Source organism: Megalopta genalis, chromosome 15 (assembly GCF_051020955.1).
Source record: "Megalopta genalis isolate 19385.01 chromosome 15, iyMegGena1_principal, whole genome shotgun sequence".
Taxonomy (NCBI): domain Eukaryota; kingdom Metazoa; phylum Arthropoda; class Insecta; order Hymenoptera; family Halictidae; genus Megalopta; species Megalopta genalis.
In genome coordinates this window covers 1,704,885-1,716,893 of record NC_135027.1, presented here as the reverse complement: position 1 = coordinate 1,716,893, position 12,009 = coordinate 1,704,885, and the positions used below count along the sequence as shown (strand labels likewise).

Below are 12,009 nucleotides of genomic sequence, written 5' to 3'. Positions count from 1 at the left end.
CGCCGTTTGACAGTATGACGTTATGCGACCGCCGGTTGAGTCAGCCGTTCGCAGGACGTAGTGGGGCGCGGCTCGGCCAATCGCGGCGCTTCAACGGGAGGAAACAGCGCCGGGGCAGCCAATCGCGGGCTTTCAACCCCTCATGATCGGTTCCGGGGAATTGGGTTAAGACACTTTATGTGGAAATAGTTCAATCGCTCGCCGCGCGCCGGTGTGCGCCGGTGACGGCCCGTCCGTGTGTGGGTGATACTCTCGCACACAGCGCTGAAACAACGGGGGACCCGGGGTAGGTGGAACGGGCGGAACTGTGAAAAATAAACGGGCGACCGGGCATACACGCTCTAAATGCAAACTCATTTCGTAAAAACGCAGCCAAGGTCTTCCTTCCGTTACGGCCTTGCTCGTCCGACGAACGGCGAACAACGTAGGCTCGACGGAGCCTTTTCAGCGACAGGACAACGACGGGAATCTTTCCACGGAGATTCTTAAGATCGCCGACCGCCCCGGGGAGACTGCCTGCGAATCAGGGATTTCTATCGAAATGGAGAATACCGGTACTGTAACGCCGCTATCACGGTATTTCTCGGTGGTACCGAAACCCTTGGAGACGCCGGATATGTTGTATGTAAGTGTCGGTGTTTATTGGGAATTTTTTTTCAATTTTTGTGTTTCGCTACAGGGACTTCTCCAGCGAAATGTAAAATACCGGTATTTTTTTGGCTGTATCATCGAAACCCTTATCAAAATCGAGTCACGAGAATACTGGCATATATATGACGTCATGCTGCGAGAAAAAAATAGAGGTATATTTAGTCGTACTGATTGGTTATTTTTTCGATTTTCTTGTTCTACTGTAATATAACGAGGCCGTTTTTTTTCAGATTACCAATTGTAATATAATAATATAACGAGGCTGCGGATTTTTCTGCGTAATAAAGATTGGGTGCATTAATGCTGCTAAGTGCAACTGTTTCTCTTTCTTACATAATTTTAATATTTACTGAGACAGTCAAAATTTCACATTTTTTATTTTTTGGTTGCCATAATTATAAAAACCTTGTTATAGAAAATGATTGAAGAATCTTCTTCATAAAGCACAGGTTATAATAGAATCTGCAACAAGTTTCAAATATATATGAACATATAAGCACAGGTTGTAATAAAAATGGCAAAGAGATACAAATATGTATGTAGAAGGTCTATGTATTGAACTTTATTTACTTTTATGCATAGAAGTTTCTTCAATTATTTTCTATATATATGATAGGGTTTTTATAATTATGTATATATAACGTTTAAGTCGTTATAAAGCAACATACGCTAGTTACCAGTATTATTTTATTATTAATTACACTGAAACTTCTATCTATACTGTGCGCACGAAAATACAATGTTACAATTACAGTAGAGAACAAGAAATATTATGCCCATCTCCATAATGGATAATTGGATAATATTGGATAATATAATATATAATATAATATAATTGGGTAATATATTGTCATATAATTGGATAACAATGGCTAATTTCGCAAGAAATATTATGCCCATCTCACCCTATATTCAATCATACTAAAATGTATTCATATTTTTACACGAGGGTGCAACATTATGCCAGTATGTATTTTTATGATTAAAATCGAAGAGGTTTGCAAACGTATTATTTAATATTAATTATTAAATTATGATATATGTAATTATATAATTATTATATTGTATTATATAATTATATAAGTATCATATTATATAATTATTAAATTATATAAAATATCTATTTAATATCTATCTAATATCTTATGAATAAAATATCTGCTGCGTCGCCGAAAGAAAAACCGATAAGATATTCATTACGATTTCGTTGTTCATATACGTCTCGGTACTGCTACGATTTCGCTATTGCATCGGTTTCGGCACAGCTTGATTACCGGAATACCGGCAGTACCGTTTGTACAAGCCGACAAAATCGTTCGCACTTGCGGAGATTTCTTGCCGGAAAACCCGTGGAAATCGGGGAAACCGCGGGACGTGCAGAGGGTGCCCGACCGCCGTCGAACAGGGGTGAAAACACGATTATTAAATCCGATTTCACGACGATCGGAGACGTAACTCGAGAACAGAAACGTCGTCCCCGGCTCGCTTTTTTTCTTTCGTTCTCTCCGTCTCCATCTTTTTCTTCTTCTTCTTTCCTCCGTCCTCCTCTTCCACTCGGGCTTAATGCCGGCGACGATCGATGCCCCGGAACCATCTTACCACTTTCGTTGGTCGGACCTTTCGAGGATAGAGCCGCGATGATTGCTGAGCTTTGTTCGCCCAGGATACTCTCGGCGATTTTTAAATTTCAACCCGTGGGTCCTTTGTTTGATGAGACGCCTTTGTTTTCAAGCCCTTCCGCGGGTTTTCACCTTTAACGGGCGTCGGATTGAAATGTTGGGCAAATTGATTGATTTTCGTAATGCGCGGCGCGGGGCTCGTTTTCGCGAAAATGGAAATTCAGCGGATCGTATTCATCTATTTCCCCGCGCGAAATTAACCCTTTCGCGGGACTTATTCAAAGGCAGAAATTGTTCGTGGTGAAATTCGTGTTAAATTTAAACGTTGAGTCGAGTTTTATCTGTAATTGTGGCAGATTAGTTGGTTCCAATAAAATTTGTATAATTTTGGAAATAAATGTACAAATTTTTATTAAATTTGAAACTTCGATGAAGTTTTAGTAATTATTGCAGATCGGTTCTTCGTAATAAAATTTGTACTATTTCGGAAATAAATGTATAAATTTGTATTAAATTCAAAACTTCGATAAAGTTTTAATAATTATTGCAGATCGGTTCCTTGCAATGAAATTTGTATTATTTTCAAAATAAATGTACAAATTTGTATTAAATTTGAAACTTCAATAAAGTTTTAACAATTATTGCAGATCGGTTCTTTGTAATAAAATTTGTATTACTTTGTAAATAAATGTATAAATTCGTATTAAATTTAAAAATTGAATGAAATTAGTTTCTTTTTATGAAATTTGTATTATTTTGTAAATAATTGTATATTTCATTATCGAGGTATTGAAAAAAGTGAAGCATCGATTCGCATCCGAATGAAAATCAGTAGTTCATCAGTCAGCAGCTCGATTAAGATTTAATGACAATTGTGTGACAAGTACATGTTAAAATTCGATTATTATTGAACACAGATCCTCGCGGAGCCGTTTCTATAACGAGCGATTTATTTCCAGTTAAAGCTGGCCACGGAACAGTAATCTGCGTTTCATAGTGTTCGAGATAAACGCGGGGAAGAAAGATTTTCTTCTTTTCCATTCACGCTTTCAACAATAAGAAACCGGTGAGCGATTGCTTAATCAACAGAATGCCCAGTTAAAAACCCGATCGATCACGGTCACGTACAATTAGAATCGTCAAGTAACTTAATGCCTGGCAAAACAACCTAGATCGTGCTTGCCAGGATTTGCAAAATCGTCGACCGATACAAGGACTAGTAAGAGTTAAAGGAAAGTCGTGGCCACTTGCTGTGCATATTCGCAGCGACGAGAAATATATGTATACTCGGTATCATTTTCAACGAGAGAGAGAGAGAGAGAGAGAGAGAGAGAGAGAGCTACATACTCGAGGAGTTGCAGTTATTAACTTAAAACGTTTCGCAAGTTTCATCGAAGAATATCTTTTTTCTGTAAAAGAAAGTTTGAGAGATCTGCGAAATGCTTAAAATAATTTTAATTATAATATAGTATAATAATTATAATAATTTTTAGAATAATTCTTAACATAAGAAATTTGTAATCGTGTCGAATGTAAATTGTGTTCTTAATGGTAATCTCTGTCCTAAGAGACGAACTTATAATATTATACTATAATCTTAATTATAATATATTATAATAATATAATTATAATAGTTCTTATAATAATTTTTAACATAAGAAATTTTTAATCATGTCGAACGTAAATTGTGTTCTTAATGGTAATCTCTGTCCTAAGGGACGAACTTTTCGAAAAATCTGCTTGCCGTAAGTTAATTAAACATCGATAAATTTGGGTAAATTGCTTACATAGTAAACATACCTAAGAATACACAAGAATTCGATTCATACATTAAGAATTCGACTATTTTTTAAATCGAATATCGTGGTCCAATTTAATTCTCGAAGTGCAAGTGTCCAAATTCCAGAACAATGGACTCGAAGGACAAGTTTTCACATTTAAAAACTAAGCTCGATTCATTTACTGTACTTCGTTGTACCACTATCTCCACCGTACTTTATTATACTTCTGACACTATCATACTTCAGTATATTTCAGTATACTTCTCTTCAGTATACTTCAGTATACTTCTCTTCAGTATAATCCAGTATACTTCAGTATACTTCTCTTCAGTATAATTCAGTATACTTCAGTATAGTTCAGTATACTTCAGTATAATTCAGTATACTTCTCTTCAGTATAATTCAGTATACTTCAGTATAATTCAGTATACTTCAGTATAATTCAGTATACTTCAGTATAATTCAGTATACTTCAGTATAGTTCAGTATACTTCAGTATAATTCAGTATACTTCTCTTCAGTATAATTCAGTATACTTCAGTATAATTCAGTATACTTCAGTATAATTCAGTATACTTCAGTATAATTCAGTATACTTCAGTATAGTTCAGTATACTTCAGTATAATTCAGTATACTTCAGTATAATTCAGTATACTTCAGTATAATTCAGTATACTTCAGTATAATTCAGTATACTTCTCTTCAATATAATTCAGTATACTTCTCTTCAGTATACTTCAGTATACTTCAGTATACTTCTCTTCAGTATACTTCAGAATACAGAAAAAAGCCAGCCTCGTCCGCAACAGTCGTACGTTTCGCGAAGAAAGTATGTATCGGTGTTTGACGTTATGTCAGCTTCCGTCGGCCTATGTAATTCAATCCGCGTTCTTAATCTTCGACACGGCACCGGTCAGATTACGCCATATTAGGAAGCGCGGGGCGGTGCTGTAACGTAGATCACAATAGCCGCGGAACGCCGAGACGTGCAGCAAGTGGCGACCATGGTATCGTATATCGACCACACGGAAGTCCTGAAAACGACTTTCGATAGGTGCAAAATGTGGGTTGATATGTGGCAGCCGGCGACGCTCTTACATCACGGGCTGGTATCGGCGAGTAAAAATAAACGGTGCTGTTCACCCGCTCGGTGCTATCAAATTCGTATATGTGTCACGATAACATGTCGGTCCCGAGCTCCGTGTATTCCCGATCGTCCATTTTTCATTACGACGGCGAAACTCGCCCCGAGACAGTTAATCGCGGATCCGTTTAGGTTCTACTTTAAGGTTCACAGTCCATTTCATAGAAATAAGATCTGTATTTTTGAAAAATATCTCGCATAGAATTCGAATCAAATCGATACAGAGAAATTGAAATTGGTCATAGTGATTGCTAAACCGCAGATCTTTATGCAAAATGAAAATTGTATTTGCGAACTGCAGTAACCGATTGTCAGGTATTCTTCTTTCAATTAAGTTCCTTCTTTTACAAAATTGTAGTGAATTTGAAAGTAATATAATGTAAAGTAATATACCTTTAATTCTTTTAATTCGTTGCTTCAAATTTGATCTACTCGTTTTTATCATAAATGCATAAAATCCGCAATTTGGTGATCACAAATCCAAATGAGCGAATTACGAATTTTATAGATTCGATGCACAAATGAAAAACTATGGAAAAATAGTACAGTCTTTAATTTCGCTTCAAATCGGCTTCTTATTTGGATGTATTTTTATTCGAATAAATCGTAATCGAATCGTAAACGAGATCGTGATCATTCGAATGAAATTCTATTTCGGTAATTCTTATTTCTCATTCGTCCACCGAACAAATTTCTACAAATGTTCCGGTTCTTCGATAACGCGTGCGCAAAGTTCCGAATAAACACGCATTGTAAAAATTGTACAATATTTTTCAACCACGCGCGGACGGATTCTCTCGATTTCAGTCCGTAGTGACAACCGACCGAGAACATTTCTATCGCACAAAAGTCCGCAGTGTCGGCACATGTATCCCCGAAAAGAATCAATCGGCTATTCCCAAATACAATTATCTGCTCGTAAATCTACGAAGAGCCCCGGAGCAAAGGAGCGCATTGAAACGCGAATCCCCGGCCACAATGCGACACGTGCCCGTGAAATCCTGTTGGCAAAGCGCGGGAGGGGAAGGGGGATAGGGGGCAGCCGGAATCGTCGTTCTTCGCAGAGACGTTTCGGCATCGAAAGTCTCCGGTCCAAAAAGAAAAGCAGTCCCAGCGGCGCGGAAAAGTCTGCTGAATTGAATTTCATCCCCCGGCGAACCGGCGCATCGAATCGCCATAACAATGCTCGAAACATGTGTCCTCGAGGAGTGTGCTACGGACCCTCTCCGGTAAGTCCGCAAAGGACTCCGAACGATCCGGCACGACGGTTGAGCTAGGTCAGCGTTAACTTTGGCCCGAAGTGTCCGAGAGACCAGAATACACGAGGAAGATCTATGTATTTCCGGCGGCGGCAATACGCCGTGCCGGAAAAAGTGTCGATCCGAGAGAGAGAGAGAGAGAGAGAGAGAGAGAGAGAGAGAGAGAGAGAGAGAGAGAGAGAGAGCGATCCGTCGTCTCGGACGGTGGCTAAGACAATTCCGAGTCACCCGGCGATCCCTTTTCGCCAGCCAATTTCAACGAGATCGATCGACCGCTTCCGAGCATCCTATAAAACTATTTTGCTGGCCCGCGGAGACGGTAGCCGGAGACCGTCTAACGCGAGATTCATAGGAAATCATTTATCGATAGGATATCCAGTCCTATCGTAACCATCCGATTCCATCCATACCATCTGGCGTGGTATTCTTCCGCGAATAATCTGGCCGGCCATCTTGCAAGTAATGCGGCACTCGATATGCGCCGCAACCGGGCCTCTACGACCCCTAACGAGGCCGCAGTTATTGGCTGTTTAATGTCGCCGAATGTTACAACTATGCGGCCGATGGTTGCCCTCTGCTTTTGCGATGTGAAACACCGTGTGTTTTAACCAAATTTGATATTTTATTTCGGGTGAGAAGAGATTTTATATAAATTGTACAAATTTTATATAAATTGTACAAATTTTATATAAATTGTATGGTTAGTATAAATAATAAATTGACTGCTATATAAATTGTACAGATTTTATATAAATTGTATGGTTAGTATAAATAATAAATTGGATGGTATATAAATTGTACACGTTTTATATAAATTGTACAAATTTTATATAAATTGTACAAATTTTATATAAATTGAATTCGTTTTATATAAACTGTACAAATTTTATATGAATTGTATGATAAGTATAAATAATAAATTGGCTGGTATATAAATTGTACACGTTTTATATAAATTGTACAAATTTTATAGAAATTGTATACACTTTATATAAATTGTATAAAATTAGAAGAAAATTTTCATAAAATTATATAGAATTTATATACAATCCATAAATATATTTACGAGTGTATCGGTATATAAAAAAATGTTCTAAAATCCATGAAACTTACACAAATACTAAAATAATTTTATCAAATTAGTTTAATACAACTATACAATTTATATCAAGTTTATAAAATGTACACAAATTATACCAACAATTTTGTCGCAATAAATTTACAACTTTACGCAGTATCTACAGAATTATATACAAATTGAATAAAATTTTACGAGGACACACTTACAATTTCATGCAAACAAAGTATTACAATGCTCAAGTATAATAAAGCATCCCCTTGTAAATTAAATTCAAACGACACATTAAATAAACATGTCCCTCGTCGTTTAACAGCTCGAACAAATTGAAAATAGTCCACCGACGACTACGTAGTAACGTCCAGCACGTAAAAGCTCGGGTACCTCGTCGATTTCATTTCTAAGCAGATTGATGGGCTCGCGGGAATGCCGCCGAATGCCAGAAGCGTTCCCGCGAACTTTTCATTAGCTTTTCACTCTACCGAACAGAACGGTTGCGTCCGCGCGTTTCGGAACGTACACCCGCTACTTTATTGGGGTTTATCGAGCAGAACGAACGAATCGCAGCGCGCTGGCCACGGGGCCCGAAATGAGCGCGCGAAATCGCGTCCGGATTGCGCGCGCGCGGATTTTCGGCGAACGTTTCGCAACCGATCGGTCGATGGAAAAGCGACAGTCGGCGTGTGTTGCGAAAATCGAAGCAGCAAAACGAAGCGGGAACATACGGCGAAGGTGAAACTCTAGGTAATCTTGGCATCGGTTACGCGCGTACGTCAGTTTTATTGCGACACTGCGAGACAAATATCGGCCGGGAAAAACGACTGTAACCAGTTTCGGGCACGGCCGACTCTCCGAGAGCCCGAGACCACTCTGTCCGGGACACTTGCTTGAAACATGGTCCCGGAGTTTCGGGCTTTCAAAGGGATGATGGGCGACCTTGTTGCCGTTCGAGGGACACGCCGTCATAGTTTGCGAACGACGCCAGGATTTGCGAACGATGCCAAGTTATCCGGGATGCGAGGGCTCCGGCTGAAAAAAGGATCGAGTTCCGCGGGACGATTTTCGCGGGCGCACCCTCTCCGCTGGCAACGCGCCATCCGGATCATTATAATAATCGAGGAAACAATTTTTGCCGGATAATGCGACCGTGGCAAATAATTATCGTGCCGTTTATTCGCCCGATAAGCTCCTGCGTTCGCACGATCTCGGAGCCGAAACTTTTCTCGACGGTTTCTTCAATGTTTGTTTCACGTTGTTATCGCGATTTTTGGTAATAATTTTCTTTGATGTATGAATGTTACACCTCTTAAAAAAATTCTGCGTTTGCCCGATAGATGTGGATCGTCTTTTTCTTCGAGGAAATTACAATCGAAAAATGTCTAATCGTTTTGACTAAACGATGCGGATTTTTATAAGAAATAAAAATTGTCCGAGTTAATTGTAAGAGATTTCTGTCGGATAAAAATGTCTTTCCTGTTTTAATCATTTTAGTAAATGATCCAAAAATATTCTCGAATTCTTCTAATGTCTTCAAAGATTTTTTTTCGACACGATCTTCATACAGTTTATGATATAAATATGATCGAAATACGAGTCTGATATAAAATCATTAAAATAATGTATAAATTTAATGAGTAAAAAGTAGACACATCTTCTGCTATATTTTTTTGCTCATTTTAATCGACATTCTCTCGAACTTAAACCTAAATTCCTCTCGTCTTGTTCTCATCGCTCTCCAGTTTCCGCCGGGATTTCTCCATCGGTTCCATAAAAATCATTTACGATGCCCGCGTTTCTTCGTTCGCGTTCGCTCTTCGATTACCGCCGATTAACGCAAACAAACCGACCGTGGGTTAGCGCTCATAAATTAGAAAGTTCGAACCGTATCGTCACCCCGACGGCGTACAGTTCTTTACGAAATCGTGGAAGACAGGGATATCGCGCCGCGAAAGAAACACACACACACACCGTCGACTCGTCGGTACGCGAAAACGCAGAACAAACAATATGATGAGTCAGTAGAAATTTGCATCGGCGTCGCGAAGTTTTACGCTTCGATCGGCAACGATTTCGCGGCCGCGCTTTTCGATCGGCATCGCCGATCGCTCGATTTTCAAGCTGCTCGGGAACAACCAGGGAGCTCGATTGTAATTGTTGCGCTCTAAAGCGGAATATGAAATAAAGGAAACTGAACGCCGAGCGCCCCGGCTTTCGTCGTTGCGACGGCTCTTGTCCCCTTCGAATAATTCATGAAAATAAATGGGATTATATAGCAACTTATTGCTTCGATGAATCTCTTTACTGGGTCAAGACGAAAAGTAAAACCTCCGCGAACCATTATCAAGCTCTGCATCGGATCGCTCCGACGGCAACGTCGCTTCTCTCGATATTACTGGCAACGTGGCGTCGATAAAACTCGTCTTAGAATTATTTCTTCTCGCGTTCTCCCGTCGATAAGTTAAAGTAAAATAAAGTAAAATAAATTAAAATAAATTAAAATAAATTGATATAAAATAAAATAAAATAAAGTATAAAATAAAGTATAAAATAAAGTATAAAATAAATGTAATGTACAGAAAAATCGACAATTCAACAGCATATCAAACATTCTAATTATGAATAAACGTTTGCAATAAACGTTTTAATAATGGAGCTGTAAAAGAAGCTTCGAAATTTTCTTTCAGATAATAATAAATTATATTAAACCAAAAAGGTGTGTAGACGCATTTTTTAGAAAATTCCCGACTGGAGCTGTTTAACTTTGAAAGAGCCATTAAAAAGCTGTCGCAAAATGAGACGCTAATTAAAGTAAATCAGCAGGCGATGGTATTATTAGGTCGACGCGCAATCCAAGCGTTCCGTTTAATTCGCGCGAACGTCGCGAACGTTTCGTTCGCCGACGTCGTCGCGTCGACGTCTCTTCGCCGTTTACGGTGAACCGGTTACCGATTCGACGATGCGGTGCTCACCTTGCTCCTATTATCTGTCAACGCAGGCGTCCGTTAGACGCATCTGGAACGTGACGGTGAAGCGGACACACGGAGACGCTCGTGTAACGCGACTCTCGTAATTGTTACGAGGGACGGAGAGCAAGATCGGTATGCAGATGCGAAACGTACGCGCCGATGAGGAATATACGTCGATCGCGTGTCGCAAGCCGGCGCACCGTGATTTCGCAAAACATGTAATACAGCATGAATTGTCCGTTTTCTTCGTTTCCAACGCATTCCGTAGACCGGTGCTCGCTGTTATAGTCATATCGCATCAACGGGTTCTCACGTTCGATTGATTCATGGGCCGCGGACGATGAAAGGTGTTGCGCAACCACGGCTATTTTGATAATTGAGTTGTTGTTGTCGTGATTGAGCCATTGTTAGACGTCGAGTCGAAACGAGGCGCGCTCCTACGGAGCCGCTGATAAATATGTCACGGGCCGATTTCGCATCCGATTTGCTCGAACTTCGTGTTTCGAGCGCAGCTTGTGCACTTTGAATCGTCGAAGTGCCCCGTCATCGTCGTCGTCGTCGAAGCACTTCTGTATCGCGTTTTAATAACATTAGAAACGATTATGCTTGTAATTTTCGTAGCTTTTGAAACGGAACAAATTGCTGAAGTTGACAAATTAATTAAAGTACCGCTCGTTGTAAGGGAATACTTTCAAAGAACGCTCTGTTTTCTTTTCTTAACAAAGCGTGACTTGTTCCACTTTTTAAGAACATCGTCTTCGGAAAATTACTGGAAGATCAATTAAAACTATTTAATATGTGGAGAAGTAGTTGTACCACTTTCTCTGTCGGTTTGTTGCTGGAAAAATCAAATCAACCGCGACGTGAACAACAAAACAGCGAATTTTTATACTTAATGAAAATAATTGAGTAAAAGTGTACGAACACCTTTTAAAATGGAACAACTTTTATAAAATTGCACCGAAACGATTTGAATTCTTTCGAGACGTTAGGGAGGCTGGTTTACTATGCAATGAGAAGTTTTTGGAGGAACTTCTATATTAAGGAAAGCAAATGTAATACTTTCGTCGCGAGGAATCGTTTCGGCCAACGAATTTCACCGACTTTCAACGAGTTTCAACGAACATTGAGACGAGTACAGTAATGTCTTCCTTACTGACGCTCAGATTGTCCACTAAAATGGACAATTCGGGAAGAGGAGATACGATTATTCGAGCCTTGCGGCTCGTTTTTATAATTGTGGACAATTTATAACTACAAAAATAAACCGCAAGGCTCGAATAATCGTACCTCCTCCTCCCAAATTGTCCATTTTTGTGGTCGATCTGGGCGTCAATTAGAGAGACATTGCTGTAGACCTTCAAAAATTGAAGATAATCGTCTACTCGTCGATTACAGCGTCTCGATTTTGTCCTTCGTTCGACTGCCGCGTGGTTTCCCAAATGGCCGAATCGGAATACAGTAATGTCTCCCTTACTGACGCTCAGATTGTCCACTAAAATGGACAATTC

The 12,009-nt window shown here is 39.5% G+C and overlaps 1 protein-coding gene and 1 long non-coding RNA gene across 4 annotated transcripts in view; one reads left to right on the top strand and one right to left on the bottom strand.

Annotated features, from left to right (window-relative positions):
- SIFR (SIFamide receptor) overlaps nucleotides 1-12,009 on the bottom strand; it is a 110,598-nt gene that overhangs the window by 30,606 nt on the left and 67,983 nt on the right. The gene's annotated exons all lie outside the window — the stretch shown is intronic.
- Nucleotides 7-1,660, top strand: LOC117229313 (uncharacterized). 3 transcript variants are annotated; one of them, XR_013034871.1, is made up of 4 exons: nucleotides 7-286; nucleotides 373-625; nucleotides 680-803; nucleotides 882-1,660. It is a non-coding gene; the product is annotated as an uncharacterized LOC117229313 (long non-coding RNA). The 3 variants fall into 3 exon arrangements; XR_013034870.1 differs by having other exon boundaries at nucleotides 7-625; XR_013034872.1 differs by having other exon boundaries at nucleotides 14-621.